At 60.3% G+C, this 15795-nt stretch overlaps 1 long non-coding RNA gene across 1 annotated transcript; it reads right to left on the reverse strand.

The window, feature by feature from the left end:
* Window positions 1–14472: 14472 nt before the first annotated feature.
* LOC125168215 (uncharacterized) lies at window positions 14473–15552 on the reverse strand. Its single transcript, XR_007153046.1, has 2 exons — window positions 15222–15552; window positions 14473–14988 (listed from the first exon to the last, which is right to left on the reverse strand). It is a non-coding gene; the product is annotated as an uncharacterized LOC125168215 (long non-coding RNA).
* Between the last annotated feature and the right edge of the window lie 243 nt (window positions 15553–15795).

Genomic DNA, 15795 nt, shown 5'->3' on the forward strand with positions numbered 1-15795 from the left:
TGAGAGAGGGGCACCTGGGTGGCTCAGTCGGTTGACCGGCCAACTTCGGCTCAGGTCACGATCTTGCAGTTCACGAGTTCGAGCCCCATATCGGGCTCTGTGCTGACCGCTTGGAGCCTGCTTGGGATTCTGTGTCTCCCTCTCTCTCTGCCCCTAACGCACTCGCATCCTGTCTCTGCCTCTCTCAAAAATAAATGAACGTTAAAGAAATTTTTTTAATAAAATAAAAAGACATAGAGAAATGACATTACACACAAAAGATGAAGGATGTGGAAAGCACACATGATACTAAATACAAATACTGGCTTTTGCAGAGTCCTGGAGTCACCAGGGTCAGGGCGACAGACTGGTGGGGATTTCAGTCTGTATTTAGATTTCGGTCTGTCCTGCTGGCCACGCAGGGGGTGAGGCCACTGGAGAAGGTCCCCCCCATGACAAGCTGCCCCACAGACATCAGGCACAGGACCACACCTGGACACTCCCCACACGTGTCCCCCAAGGCCATCTCCCTGACTTCCGCCTCTGTGACAAGAGGCCCAGAGAAGGGCTGTCCCTCCAGGGAGCCCCCTGGCACCAGGGGTGTTTCCTGTGGCATTTCTTCCTGATGCTGGGCTCTCCGTCCAGGGTCACTGCCTGGGAGCCGGGCATTGGTGACAAGGTCAGGTGGAGAAGCGGTCACCCTTGCTTCCTACCGGGAGCATCTCAAGGGGTCCAACACCCAGTGTCTGACCACGTGTGCGCTTCCGGAACGACCAGTGGGGGAGAAGCAAAGAGGCGGCCGGATGGCCCCGGGGCTCCTCTCCGCACACCCGCTGGGCGAAACGTCTCATTCGGTTCGGTTCGGTTCGCTTCGTGGCCGCGGTGACCCCCTCCGCCAGCTGCTCACCGAGGGGCAGGGGGCCTTCGCCGTGGAGCCCGTGGGCCCTGCTTCGAAAGGGGGGGAGCCTGCGAGGAGCGCCCCCTCGGGGCCAGGCCGCCCACGGGGCACTCGGCCCTCCGGCCGCTCCCGGACGTGCAGGCTGGAGTGGGGAGGGGACCAGAGTCGCGGCCCCCTCCCCGCCCCCGGACACCGTGCTCCCCAGGCCGACCCTCCGCCTCCCGGCTCCTCCTGCGCCGCCACGCTTCCCGCGCCCCAGCCGCGCAGGGCTGAGGACCCCGGGACGGATCGGCCTCGCCAGGCCCGGGGACCCAGGGCGGGGCGCAGCCGGGGCGGAGGCGGCCCCGGGTCTCCGGATCAGCGCCCCCGTCGTCCGGCCCGGTGGCGCGTGTCCCCGCCCGGCCCCGGAAGGGTGGCGCCGCCACGTCCCCCGCGGGTCCCGCCCCCGTCCCGGCGCGGCGGCCGGAGGTGGCGCGGCCGGCGGGTCGCTGAGCGCGCCCCTGCGCCCCCGGGGCCCCGGGTCCCCATGTCCCGGGTCCCCCGTGTTCCCGTGTCCCCGCGTCCCCGCGTCCCCGCATCCCCGCTGGGGCGTCCCGGGACCGGCCTCGATGGCCTCGGGGCAGAGCACCGCCAGCCCAGAGGCTTCCAGATCCGGGACCGCGAGCAGGGCGCCGGCCCAGGTGCCCCCTGCGCTGTCGCAGCTGCCCAAGCTCGCCAGGACGGCTGCGCGCAGGACCTTCTCCAGAACCGGGTCCTTACCTGTGTCCTGGCTTGTGTCGGTCACGCACGCTCAGCGTCCCCACTGCGCCCAAGGCCTTCACGGAAAGATTTCACGCAGAACACGTGGGGATCTGAAAGGAGGGTGCCTGTGAAGCCTATGGAGGGCGCCCCTGGGGCCCCCGACCTGACTTGTTATGGGAGGCGGGAGGCGGGGCTGAAGGACCACGATCACGTGTCCCCACGTTCCCCCAGGAGGGGACACCGCTGTTCCCTCACATGCGCGGTGCCATGGGCTTTGTCTGGAGGTTTGGGAATCTCAGATTGTAGGCACTTGGACCCAATAGTTGGGCCGCCGACCCCTTGAGTTGTGCCTGGAGCTCAACCTCCTTTACAGCGTAAATTCCGACCCGGAGACTTGACTTTCTGCGTTTGTACCCAGACGTTTGACCTGAGCCCAGCCCGGGCGAGGGAGTTGCGTGGTATTTCCGCACAGGAAAATGGAGGGCAAACGGTTTTCATTTTCTGTTCCGAATATTTGTCCTTGTGGGAATTATTCCAGCGCGTCTCCCCGTTTCCTCGCAACGCTGCCCTTGCCTCCTGGCTCTTTCCCGGGAAGCACATTCCCAGGGGACACAGAGTCAGGTGGGGGCAGTTTCTGCAACGCGCCCTTTGACGAGGGTTGGCTTTGTCTTCTCCAGGGGAGCATTTCTCTGGAAGGAAACCCTTCGCCGCTGTGATGCCGCCCAGGCGTGGAAACCAAATGAAACCATATAAAGAGCAGATCGGCCTACTGTCTGGTGGCGGGAGAGAATTTCTGGGAAAAACTTCCAATACATTGAAAGTCTTGCTGACTTTGGGTTGGGGTTTTCTTGGGCCTGTTTTACCCGCGGAAAGCCCTTCCCCGCAGGTCACTACTTACAGCGACTCGGGTGGCTGTCGCTCAAGGGCGGTCGTTGGAAAACGCCTCCGGTGCATAACCGAAACAACTCACCAGGGGAGAGTTGAACGTTCATCGCTACGTCACTTTGTTAAAGGCACATGCGAGTAACGGTTGTCAACGTGTGGCCGGTTCTGTCCTCATAGGACGGTCGCCCCCCTCCTAACGTGGAAACAAACTCAATCCCCACAGGTAAGCACATCAGGAACCTTGTTACTGACGCCCTAGGAGACCTCAGTTCCCAGCACAGGCGGGGGCTGGCCCTGGCCTTCAGGCCCTTCCCTCTCTCTTCACAGGACAGGGGACCAAGAGTCCCTCCCTGGCCCCCGATAAGCCCCGAACCTCCCATTTTCAGGGAGCTCCCTGGACAGTGTCACCCCCACCCTGAGGCAGATCCCATCCCCCTTACTGGAGAGAAAGTCTTAATCACCTGTAGGGGCACAGGCTGAGCTGACCATAGTTCTCCTGGTGGGCAGTGGGGCCTCGGTGGGGAATCTCCTTCTGGAAGCCTCGGTCCGCCCCGACAGCAGAGCCCAGCCTGTGTCTGCGGTGGGCAGGGCACAGCACAGGGCTAGGTCCCCAGGCACAGATGACAAACAGTCCTGGCCCCATCCGTGCCCGGGCCTCGGCCGAGGACACAGCTGGACTCTGAGCCGCATGGGAGGCCTCAGGCAGGACCCCTCCATGCCCCAGTGTGCCATTGGGCAGGTAAAACATGGGTCCCTCCCTGCCTGCAGGATGTGGGGCCAGAGCACGGGTACTGGGGAGTCTGCGGTCCTGGGGCCACGGTCAGAAAGGGTCCCTGCCCAGGCACCCCCTCCAGCTTGACCACCGGGTCCCGGTCCAGAATGGCTCCGGCCTAGGGACACAGGCCCTGCAGGGTCCTCTGCCCTTCTCTGCAGCCATGGGCTGGGGCCCTGGACACAGGACCAGGTCTCTCTGTCTCCACCTGCTGGGCTGCTACTGCCTCTGCCTTGCCTCCCCGTCAGCCTGGAGATCTTGGGGCAAGTCTCCTGTGAGCCAGCTCTTTGTCCCCAGGTGAGCACAGACCAGGCAAAGCTGGCTGGTGCTGGGGAGAGCCTCCCTCCCTGGCCTCTGCCCAAACCCCACCCCACCCCCACCCAGGGCCCCTCAGGCAGTCCTCAGCTTCCCCCACCTTCCAAGGGAGGCCCTTCTGTCTGTGGCACACAAGTGAGGGGGTGTCTTCAAGAAATGTCCCAGGAAATGCAGGGATTCCTTGGCCATTCCCGATCCACTCTGGTGCTGGAACCGGGCCGGCCTTGCTCAGGGTCAGGGCTGCCTGGGCAGTGCACTTGGAGCCTGCTCCCACTAGCCTCCTGGGGCCGGCGGGGGGCGGGGGGGGTGGAGACCCAAAATTCAAGGACAGATGAAGCGGGGAGCCTGCCAGGGAGCCTCAGACTGCGTCCCATGTCTCTCGTGCCCCCTCCTGTGCCTGGGACCCCTGCACCCCTGCCTCCGCTCCGAACCCCTCCAGACCCCTTTCCTCTTGGGAGGTTTTCCACCTGGGAATCATGACATATCACTACTCCCTTTGTCCTTTGATAAACTTTTGTCATCGGGACCTGAGGGAAGGCCCTTCTGTGTCCAACGCCCCTTCCCCTTTCTGCCCACGGCCCCTGCCAGGCACCACCCTCAGCAGCCCCACTCGGCCCAGCATCTGTCCCAGGAACCAACCCAGCCCCTGACACACCCCCTGGGGCCCTGGCCCCAGCCTCCCACAGGCCTGGGAGGGGCCCACTCCGTGGTCTTCAGGCCCTTGGCTCCTGGGTCTCCCAGACTCTGTTCAAGCCTCACGGAAGCCTCTACCCTCCCCTGCGCCTGAGCCCCTCCCCACGGCTGCTCACAGGGAAGTCAGAAACCAGCTCAAGCCCAGCGAAAAGGACAACGCAGCAGAGTGGGGTGTGAGGGGTGCGGGGAAAGCAGGGCCGAGGGGGTGCTGTGCGGTGAGCGCCGCGTGAAAACACGGGAGCCAGGCCGCCGGCGGACCTGACTTCAGGAGCGAGAAGTACAGCCCAGGTTCAGGGTCAGGAGAAGGGAGGAGGTCCACACGGAGGATGGAAAAATAGGGGAAAACCGGGACGTGGAACCTACAGTTGGCTCCTTGAAAGAGCAGCACACTTGACAGACGCTTGACTAGATGCACTCAGAAAAACGGACTCAAATTAGAAAAGGAGGCATGGGAGTGGGGGCATCAGCACCGACCCCACAGAAACAAGGGGCCGTGGGAGGTCCGGGAGGAGCACGCGTAGGCCGACGAGGACGACCCTCGCGGGAAGGACAGAAGGCGCAGCCGGTGCAGGAAGCCGTCCTGAGAGGTTTTCTTAGAGTTTCCACCAGTGGGAGCAGTTACACCACCGATGGGACGTGAAGGGAGAGAGAGGTGACAGGATGCTGGCAACTGGAGCCGGCACCCGGTCCCAGCGAGGTGACGGCCTGGGAGCCGCGCAGGGTGTCTCTGGACTAGACGGAGCACGTGTGTTCCTGACAGCGAGGCTCCCGAGCCACAGCAAGGCTCTCAGAGCAGGCAAGTGTCACGTGGACTCGGGGCCACGTGGAGGACCTCAGCCCCACTCCCCTCCCCCAGAAGGCAGGCCCTCAGGGCTGGGGTCTCTGTTCAGGAGGCCTCTGGGGAGGGTCTCGTCTGCCCCACCCCCCTACCCCGGCTTGGCCCAGCCAGCACTCCACAGCGGGCCCCTGGCGTCCATGCAGCCTGGAAGGGTGTACTCCAGGCGGGGTTCGGAAGGTGCTAAGAGCTGGGGGGGTGGGGGGGGGGGTGGGCCTGCTGCTGAGCCCCCGGGTGTCAGCACCACTGCCCACTGGGGTGTGCACTAGGGAAGTCTGGGACGAAGAGCCCCAACTGCTGCCACACCCCTGCCTGCCTTGATGTGGCTTCTGCAGGGAAGGGTGGGGCCGCCGGGGCCGCAGCCTCAGAGCCCTGCACGCAGGAAGGAGCAGCACCCAACCGGGGAGGGACCCAGAATGGCCCAGCGAGAGGCAGACGTGCTGAGCACCAGGAACAGGGGAGGCTGTGGGGGTGCTTGTTCAGCTGTAGAGAGGCCAGTGCGGGTGGGAGGGAGAGGCAAACCGAAGGCTTCCTGGAGGAAGTGGTGTCATCCCAGCCAGGCCTGAGGGGCCGAGGCAGCCAGAGTGGCAGGGACGCGTCCAAGAGGGAAGGAGCCACGGGCAGGTTCCGGGACCCACAGAGCTGCTTTGCTCTGAAGAGAGGGGCCACGGGCTGGCCAGGACACCAGGCCACGTGGGTGGGCAGTCAGGGAGAACCAGGAATGGACAGGCGAGAGGCGAGGCCTGAACTAGGGCAGGGCCCCAGAGGTGGTGGGGGAGAGGGGTTGGGGAGGGGGGAGCAAACAGCCCGGAGGTGGTGGTGGCCAGCTGGGACAGTGACCAGCACCCAGTCTCGGGAGCCACCTTCCCTCTGCAGGCCCCGGTCCCAGAGTCTGGCCAGGAGCCACCCCCACAGTATGTTTAGACCAAACTCCCAGCCCAACAGGGACTCCCCAGCACGAGAGTGAGAAGGGGGACAGGCCAGGTCACTTCCCGAGTCTCCCAGGCCAAGCCTGCCTGGGTCCAGGCAAGTGGCTTCTGTGCCCCCGGACCTAGGCAGTGGGCCAACAGGGAGGGGGGAGGCCGTCCAGTGTTGGCATAGCAGGTGTTCCTTCTGAGCCCTCCAAACACCCAAGAAAAGCAGGTCCAGGGTGGATGTGGTGGAGGTGGGGAACTGAGGTGGCAGCAATGTCCTAGGATGGGACGGACAGGACACCAGTGTCCCCATCTGGGCCTCAGTGTCCCCGTCTCGGGTCAGGAAGGGCCATGTGGCCCTTGGGTGGAGCCTGAGTGGACCTGCTGGGCGAGCTCTGTCACCAACCCATTCTCCTCCCTATGTGAAGGGAGTCCTCCCCTGGGGTGGTCCACAACCTCCGGGACCCATGTCTGAATGCCTCGTGGGGCCCCATAGCTCATCCGCCATGGTGGCTGGACCCCAGTCCTGCCTCCATGAAAGTACCTGGGCCCTCAGCGGGGCACAGCCCTGGTCTCTCACTCCTCCTCACAGGCCAGGCCTGGGCAAAGGTGTTCAAAGGCTGGACCCCAGGATACTCCCCAGAAGATTCTAGGTGGAACCCTAGTCTCCAAACTCTGGAGGGGTCACGGGCATCCCCACACCCTCCTGTCCCCAGCACCTGGCAGGAGATGCTAGATCAGGCCCCAAGGTCAGGTCTCAGTTGCCAGAGTCAGGGGTACCCCAGGGACTGAGCAAGTCACTGAGGTAGGGAAACCATACCACCTACCCCCAGGTCACCCCCACTATGCCTCACCACCCCACCAGTCAGAACCTACAACCCCTACCTCAGGCTCGCCTGAAGGATCCAGAAGCCCTGGAAGGAGGGTCTGGGGCCTCCAGGGAGGCAGGAGAGGCTCAGGTGAGTGCTTGGAGTAGCCATCAGAGGCCAAGTACCCAAAGTTTTGGGAGGAAGGGACAGGCTGGGCCTACAGGAAGGGAAGGCGAGGCTGGGACTTCTGCAGGACGCAGGGGTGGGGGACGGCTCGGCCCCACGGGCCCCTGGGACACAGGACCTAGGAGTGCTGCCTTCAGTGAACTACAGGCCGAGAGCCCAGGATGGTCCTGGCCCAGTAGGTGCTGCTTGTGTTTCTTCCTGGAGCAGTCAGGGTGGAGAGGGCTGGAGACCCTGCTCGGGGAGGGTGGAGGCCTCTTCAAGCTTGAGGGGAGTGTCGCAGAGTAAAACCCTACCCCGCAGAGAGGACATGGGACAGGTCATGGAGCAGGGGTGGGTGAGACAGGGGCACCAGGGCACAGGCAGGTCAGCAAGGGGAGGCAGAGCCTGGCCCTGGTCTGACCCCACTACGGGGTATCCTGCAGCTACTCCTGGGAGAGGAGAGCCCACCCTGTGACTTCACATGAGGAAACTGAGGCTCAGAGAGGGGCAGGTGGTTGCTGAGGGTCACAGACACGAGGAAGGGGCAGGAGCCACACAAGACATGGCAAGGAAGGGTGGGGAGACCTCATAGCTCAAAGGAGCCCCCCAAGAACCGCGCTGCCATTGCAGCTTGGAGCCCCCACCCTCAGAGCCCCCTGCCACCTGGGCCCGCCTAGTCACAGCCATCCTGTCCCCAGGACAGAGAGGTGCCCACAGCCAGCAGGGACCAGATTGGGGTGGGAGTAAGTGGGCAGGTGCTGGGCTGGGACTGCGGTCCACCAGGTGACTGGATTCATGAGACCCTCTTTAGAGTCCCCATAGGGTGAGACACCTTACAGGACTGGTCTCTGGAGGGTGCGTCCAGGATAGAAGCATCGAGGGTCCCAGGCATGGAGCACAGAGTCTCAGGGCAGACATCGGGGTGAGGAATCTTGAGGGGTGCCCCGGAGCAGAGCCCGGGAGGGGCGGGGAGCAGACAGGAGGAGGGTAGGGACAAGTGAGGACAGCATTCGGAGGCAGGACCAGCAGCGACCACACAGAGGCTGCAGACAAGAGCCCCTGAGACCAGTGGACATCCTTGCCAAAGTGCCAGAGACCGAGAGGCAGGAGGAATCCCCAGATGGGAGGGCACGGCTCCAGCCCAGCCAGTGACCAGCCTGGCCGTGATGACAGAGGCAGGACCCCTGCAGGGCCAAACCCCCGGCGAATGAACACAGCCCGTGTACAGGAACACACACTGTCCCAGACATTATAGCCGAACCCCAAAACACAGGGGTCAAGCAGGAAACGACCCAGTCCGAATGCCACCCGTTCAGGCTCAGGAAAGTAAGTGGAGAGAACCAGGCAGCTGTGGGTGTGACCCCGAATGGACTGTTGGCACCTTGGACCCGGGGGAAGGGGAAGAGGAGGAGCACACCCCCCCCCAGGAACAGCCCCCCAAGGACCCCCCACTGCCCACAGGAGTAAAGCAGGACTCCTGGGCCTGGACCCCTCGAGACCTTCATTGGAGGACCTGGAGTCCTCAACCACAGAAATCCCCAATTCATTGGCTCAGGCCAAAGCAGACAGAAGCTGTTCTTCCAGAGCTGCCCAGGTGATTGTAATGTGTGGCCAGCATGGGGGTCCGGAGGTCCGCAGGGTCCCAGCAGAAGGAAGGGCAAGCAGCGGTGGGGGGCGTGCCCCAGCACCAAGACCGGAAGTGCACCCCAGCAAGGGCACCTGCACGGTGACAGAAAGGACCGGCCCTGGAAAGTCGGCTCAACTCACCTGTTGAGCCGGTTGCAGAACACGGAGACACGAAATTCACAGTAGGTTCTAGGTCAAACCCACCAGGCCCTCCCCAGCCCCCACAGCAAGTGGGGGGCATCTAAGATGTCAGAGAGCCTGCCCCCCCGGGCCAGTGGGTACTTTCCCTCCTAGCCAGGGGCACATCCTGCCCTTAGGTCAGCCGCCTTCCCCTCCTGCCTGTGCTGCAGCGCGCCCAGCGCCAGGCCCTGCCCGATAGGGAGTCAGCTCCTGAGCTCGCTCAGTACCCTGCTCTGCCCTCCGGCCGGGCCTGGTCCACGCGCCTGGGGTGGGGGGCCCAGGGACGGGAGAGAGTAGGGCCAGGCTCAGGGGACTTCCCACCCGAGCTGCATCGTGGCTTTTCTCCAGGACAAGGACGGAGACCCATGGGACGCACAGGGAGAGTCAGAAATGGAGCTGGCCCACCAGGTCTCCGGGTGGGGATGGGGCCCCAGACACCATGCTCTGGAAGCTGAAGCCCAGGCTTCTAGAAATGGAAGTGAAGACACCACAGGAGGAGACTCCTGGGGCAGACCAGAGCTGGGCCCACCGGGTCGGGGAGCCCTGAGCCCCCACACTGAGCTCCTTACCTCTCCCTCCCCGGGCCAGGATTGGGCCCCGACGGGGATGGGGCTCACCACCAGTGAGGGAGTGCAGCTGTGAGGCCCATGGAAGCCGGCCTGGGGGAGGTGGCTGGACTTGGACACCAGGGCCCTCTGTGTCAGGCCCGGTGCAAGGAGCAGGTGGCCCCCACCCACCTTCACAGGTGCCACAGGTACCATCCTGGGACAGGCCGGCAGCAGGTGCCTCCCTCCAGCCCCCTGCCAGCCTGACCAGGACCTCGGTGGCTTTGTGCCAGGGGCCCTGCTGACCAGCTGTCTGCCTGCAGCTACCTCCCTCCCCTCTCCCAGACTCAGACTGGGTGAGGGGCTCTCTCTGACCTGCCCTCCAGCTCCTGCCCCTTCCTGCCTCTGTGGACCTTAAGGTCCTTCCAGGGAGGGCTCTGTCCTTGCCCTCCAAGTGTTCCGTGCTCTCCAGCGGGACCCATGTGGTGCCTCGTGTACAAGCCCCCGGTGATGCGGACGCCCATGGCTCTGGGTCACAGCCTGAGGGTCGTTGAGGCTCCACACCCTCAGGGTGAGGCTTGTGACACAGGCTCTGTCGTGCCAAATCCTTCTCGATCATGCAGTCCAGTAGAGATGTCTCAGATGAACCGCCGGAATCCCTCCTTCCTCTCGAGACAGCAGATCCTTAACCCCAGGCCTCCCTCGCTCCTATTCGTGTCTCTGCGTCCAGGTGTGTTTGAGAAATGAAGTGACATTCGTGAGCGACATGGTGTTCGGCATGGCGGCAGATCGTTCCCCCTCAGAAACCTCTTCCAGCTTTGGGCGTGACTGGAGCTTCGAGGCTTCCGAATTGCCTGGAGACCCTGTCGCCCCACCCACGTGCCCTCCCAGACAGGGGACCAGCTCCGAGTCGGATGGGGAGTCCCCCTACGTTGTTTAACAAATTCTACATCTAGTGGTTTCCAATGAGTTTTTTGCTTTTTAGCAGTTTGAAATCACCATTTTGTGTCCCCCCCGCCCCCCCCCCCCCGGTCCCCGAGCCTCCTGCTACTAATTACTTCCCTCACCAAGTTCCTGGCTGGAGTCACCCTGCTTTCCGTAGATGGTCACATGGGCCCCAGAAAGGTGGCTCTGATGGGTCCTTCGCAGCTGCCCGTTGCTGTAACTCTGACGGGCCGTCCCTGATCTTTGTCTCCTAAATGCTGAGAGGACGCCCCATGTCTCTCTGTTCTTTTGCTCGTTGGCTGTCCCAGGAAGAGACAAACAGGTGTCGTGAAAGAGAATTGCTAAGCGACAACTCGCAGTGTAGACCCAGGATGATGGCCACCTTGTCTGCCAGAGCTTTGCTCAGGAAGCCGTGCCGAGTAGGTTGTTAGGTGCTGAGGGGGCAGCTGACCCCAGGGAGGGAAAGCGGGGGCCGGGGCGGCGTTTAGAAAGAGAAGCCGGTGCCAGCCTGGCTTGGCTGTTACTTCCCCCGATGGCAGCCACGAGCACATCTCGTGAGTGCATCTCACCGTCAGGGCCTCACTCCCTCTCAGCTGTGCCATAGGTCACAAGATCAAAGCTGGATGGCGTGGCTGTGGTCTAGGCCCTGACAACATCCGGGGACAGCATCTGGGGATGGGGCAATTTCTACATGGAGCCGTTCCATAAAACTGTGTGAGTCAAATTTTGAAAGTGAAGTGTAACGTAGTTGAAGAAATATGTACAGACTGTAAGTGCACAGAGCGAGCACTTATGTGTCAGCCCCCCGAGAAGCCCACTGGGTAATCCCTCTCCTGTCCTCCCCATGGGTAAGCTCCGTGATGTCCTCTAACACCACAATGAGTGTCACCTGTCTCGGCCATCATCCGCAGGGATGTGCACGAATTTTTTGTGTCTGGCATCTTTCAGAATTCAGCTGGTGGGATTCCACAGGGGGCTGTGCACAGCTGTCGTCCATCCATTCCCTTTGCTGAACCATATGCCTTTGTTTGGGTCTAGCAGACTTCTTGTCCAATCTACTGATGATGGCCGTGAGGTTGAGGGTGCTGCTGGGGACGTCCCTGGCCCCGGCTTTGGTGAACAGGTGCACACATTCTGTTTCCCTGACTCGGCGTAGATGCACAGGGGCGGGGAAGACTCACCCTGGACTAAATGCTGCTTGGGTCCTTAACTTAAACACACGTCCCCAACTGATCTCATTGTTTCCAGGTAAGTTAACTGCCTCCCAGAATAACAATCAAGAAAATTTACAGAATATAAAAATAACCAGCACCAAAAAGATAAGCTTCCTGTCATCTGATTTCCCAGTATCAGGCATTCAACAAATAGGAAAAAAGAACCCATAAGAATAAGAGGAAGCAACCAGTTAAAACAGACCAATAATGACACAGATGAAAGAGGCGATAAGGACATGATCACAGAAACACAAATGGTCTAAACTCCCTGGTGAAATGGCAGAAATCGTCAGATTTGGTTAAAAAAACAACTCTATGCTATCTATAAGAAGCCCACTTTATTTTTTTTTTTTTTTAAATTTTTTTTCAACGTTTATTTATTTTTGGGACAGAGAGAGACAGAGCATGAACGGGGGAGGGGCAGAGAGAGAGGGAGACACAGAATCGGAAACAGGCTCCAGGTTCTGAGCCATCGGCCCAGAGCCCGACGCGGGGCTCGAACCCACGGACCGCGAGATCGTGACCTGGCTGAAGTCGGACGCCCAACCGACTGCGCCACCCAGGCGCCCCAAGAAGCCCACTTTAAATATGAAGATAATATAGCGAAAGCAATAGGATGGAAAACGATACGCCATGTCAAACCAAAGGAAAGCCATATGGCTCTTAAAACATCAGATAAAATAGATGTCAGAAAAAGGACTATTATCAGAGATAAAAAGAGCAGAGGTCTATTAATCAAGAGAACATAACATAACAGATGCGGTTTATGCATCTGTAAGAGCTTCAACATACTTGAAGGAAAACTGAGCCACAAGGACAAATAGACAAATCCCCTCTCACTCATTTCTACCTGGCTCACGGCAGTCCCCACCTCACGCTGCCCTGGTGGTTTCAAGCTGCGTCCGCAGGCCCCTTCTGCAGTCAGCCAGCGGCTTGGCTTTCAACCGGGTGCCTCAACCCTTTGGCAAGGAAGCAGTTCCCAGCCCCCCAGCCCAGAGCAGGGACTGCATTTCCTGCTGGGCTCTATTCAATCCTGTTTATCAGCTGGGACGTAACAAGGCAGGGCCTCAACGGACCTAGAGACCCAGCGACGCCTTGCAAGTTACCAGCCTCAGGTGAAGGCTCCGTAGACTGTCCGGGACAGGGGTGGCCCCCTCGATTCTGCGGCAGGCTCACAGGAATCCGGGGTTGATGATTCTCAGGCCCATCCTTCCAAACATCTCCATCTGTGCCTACAGGTCATTCTGTTCCTGTCAGAGCCCCATCCTTGGTGTAAGAGACCTGTCGCATTTTCAGCTCTGCCACCCTTAAAATCAGATCCTAGGCTGACCTCCAGCATCCGTTCAAAGTATACCGGTGAGTGGGTTCCCACTCATTGGCAATTAGGGCTCATCCCATTGGGAACCCTGGGAAGTACCATGTGGAATGTTCCAGAGAAACTAGGCTGCTCGCCACCAGACTCTCCTTGCCTATTTGTTGAGGGAAGCCTTGGGAGTGACTGTAAAAGCTTGGGCACTTCCAGGGTGCCGTGGCCGTGGAGCAAGCACGTTCCGTGGCACCTGAGAAGGTCCTCAGGTGGTGAAGCAGAGACCGGCCAGCTGAGTCTCAAGCTGCCGCGATGCAGGGGTGATGCCCCCACAGCTGGGGGTGGACTCGGCTGGCCCGAGGGGAACGTCCGCGAAGGGGGTGAACACAGACGTGGCGCTGGAGGTCTTAACATCTTGGTGGCAGCATTGCCTTAAACATTTCTTCCCTCTGGCCGCAGCGGACTGGGCGGAGAGCCCCGGGCCGTGTGTTCTGCCACGGAACCACGAGGAAGATGCGTTGTCTTCACGTCCACGTCGGGGCCCACATCGGGGCACCTGGGGTCTGGCACAGGGATGTCTGGGGGGTGGCTCTGAGAACTTGAACCCTGCCACTGGCAGATACGAGCCCCTGCCTCCGGCAGCGGTCTCAGAAGATCATACCCATTCTCTCCAACCCTCATGTCTTCAGACTAACAACCAGGGTCGGGACAAAGCGGGATCGTTGGTCTTGACTCGAGGGGACTAGCTTATCCGAGGAAGGAATTGCAGTGTCTGGCAAACGTGTGTCCGCAGGGACTGGGCAAAGTCAGGTAGGACTGGACCCGCACGCTGGGACCAAGGGCTGGGGCAAAGCGTAAAGTGGGTATGGGGCCTCCGCTGACATGGGAGCATCCCCTTGTGACCGTGTGACCAGTGTCCTGGCAAGGGCACCTGAGACTGGTCCTAATGCATTTCTGGAGGCTGCATCAGGGTCCTGCTGTACATGAGGCAGACAGCTATGAACTTCCTCTGCAACATGCGGAAGGCTCAGGAAAGGGGAAATGTTAGGACAGGGTTTTCTCGTGACACCGGTGACTCTGCTCCCCAAGAGGTCCCAAAGGAGCCTCCCTAAGGCCACAAGGAATCCCCAGTGAGGGGGAGTCAGCATCTGCCCTATAGATATTTCCAAGCTTGTATTTATTTCTTCCGGCACGATTAGTCTGCGCTCCACAGTCCGTGCCTGATACACGGGGTGGCCGAGAGCCAGGTCTTTGCCAGCCCGCCCGCTGTCCACTGTTCCTGCTGGGTCTCACCATGTGCTTGCTGATTTTTGCATGGAGTTCATTGTCCTCCCAAAACTCCTTGTAGGGGCCCCTGGGGGAGCTCAGTCGGTTAAGGGTTCGACTCTTGATTTCGGCTCAGGTCATGAACCCCTGGGTCGTGGGTTCTAGCCCCACATCAGGCTCTGCTCTGAGTGTGGAGCCTGCTTAAGATTCTCTCTCTCTCTCTCTCTCTCTCTCTCTCTCTCTCTCCCCCCCCCCCCCATCTGCCTCTCCCCACCTCTGTCGGAGTACTTTGACACCCAGCCAGAATGAAGACACTGTTCTTAGGAGACGATCAGTGTTTGCTGCTACCCAGCACCAGTCTGGGCCGGTTTCAAATAACACGTATGGCTTCAACTTTTTATTCTGTTTTGTTCTTAGACTTCTTACTTACGTAATGTGATTGGCACAGTGCCCAGCACCCTCTCCCCGTGGTCCAGCCCTGGGTCCAAAGGGGTGGAAAGTGTGGCTGGTCCGTTGGCTGTCCCCGGGGCTCTGCTTCCTAGACCAAGCACGTCAGGGCTTCCCGATCCTTCCCAGCCATGGTCCTGCCCTGCCCGCTCAGAAACAACCCCAGGGACACAGTCCTGGGCCCGAGTCAGAGAAAAGAGGGCTCTCCGGGTGGAGAGAGGAGGAGGAGGGGCCGAGACCCACAGCGGTGGAAGATCAGGAAGGAGGCGGCCTGGCCGTTGTCTTCAGCAGGTGGCAGCACTGGGCAGGAGGGCCAGAGGACAGAGAGGACCAGGGACGAACAAGCCAGTTCTTTCTTCAGACACAAGGAACGTGAGGTCCTCCTCCTTTTGGACTCCAGGCCGAAAACTGTGCACAGTTTTGGACTCTGCACAACCACAAAATCCTGCTGGTCTAGAGACCAGGAGACAAAAGAAAGGAAGAAAGACTTCCCACCCCAGCTCATGAAGGGACAGCCCCCTTCCCCAGGCTCACCTTGACCTGCGGGACCTGAGCGGGGGGCGCTGAGAACTCAAAGGACTCGGGATGGGCCAGGGTTGGAAAAAAGGCAGTGGGAGGTGGCTATGTTCCTGATTGTTTGGGCCTCCCCACCAAGCTGAGGGTCCTCCCGGGGCAAGGACACTGACCTGAGCAGCGTCCCAGGGAGGGGCCAGGCTGTGGCCTGTGGACAAGGCCTGCTGGGGTCGAGGACGGGGATGATCAGGGATACAGGCTGAATAAGTCCCAAGAAATAGAAATCATATAGGCAGCATTCTACGGTATCATGCAACGAAACCAGGTCTTAAAAATGAAAAGACCCTTCCACCGGGAAATTTTAATTGAAAACTCTTCAACATCTCTAGAGACAAAAAGGAGATACAGACCCAGGGGTGCCTGGGTGGCTCGGTCGCTTAAGCATCTGACTCTTGGTTTCACCACAGATCATGATCTCAGGGTTCATGGGTTTGAGCCCCACATCGGGCTCCCTGCTGACAGCATGGAGCCTGCTTGGGATTCTCTCTCTCCCTCTCTCTCTCTCTCTGCCCCTCCCCTGCTTGTGCGTGCTCTCTCTCTCTCAAAATAAATAAATAAAATTTAAAACAAGGAACTACAGACCCAAATTGCACAGTTCTTTTACAATATATATAAAAATACTACCTATCTGAGCCCAGGGGATCCGCTAAACACGGTGTTTAAATTCCTATGCAAGGTCGAGGTCAC

Source organism: Prionailurus viverrinus, chromosome B3 (genome assembly GCF_022837055.1).
Source record: "Prionailurus viverrinus isolate Anna chromosome B3, UM_Priviv_1.0, whole genome shotgun sequence".
Classification (NCBI taxonomy): Eukaryota; Metazoa; Chordata; class Mammalia; order Carnivora; family Felidae; genus Prionailurus; species Prionailurus viverrinus.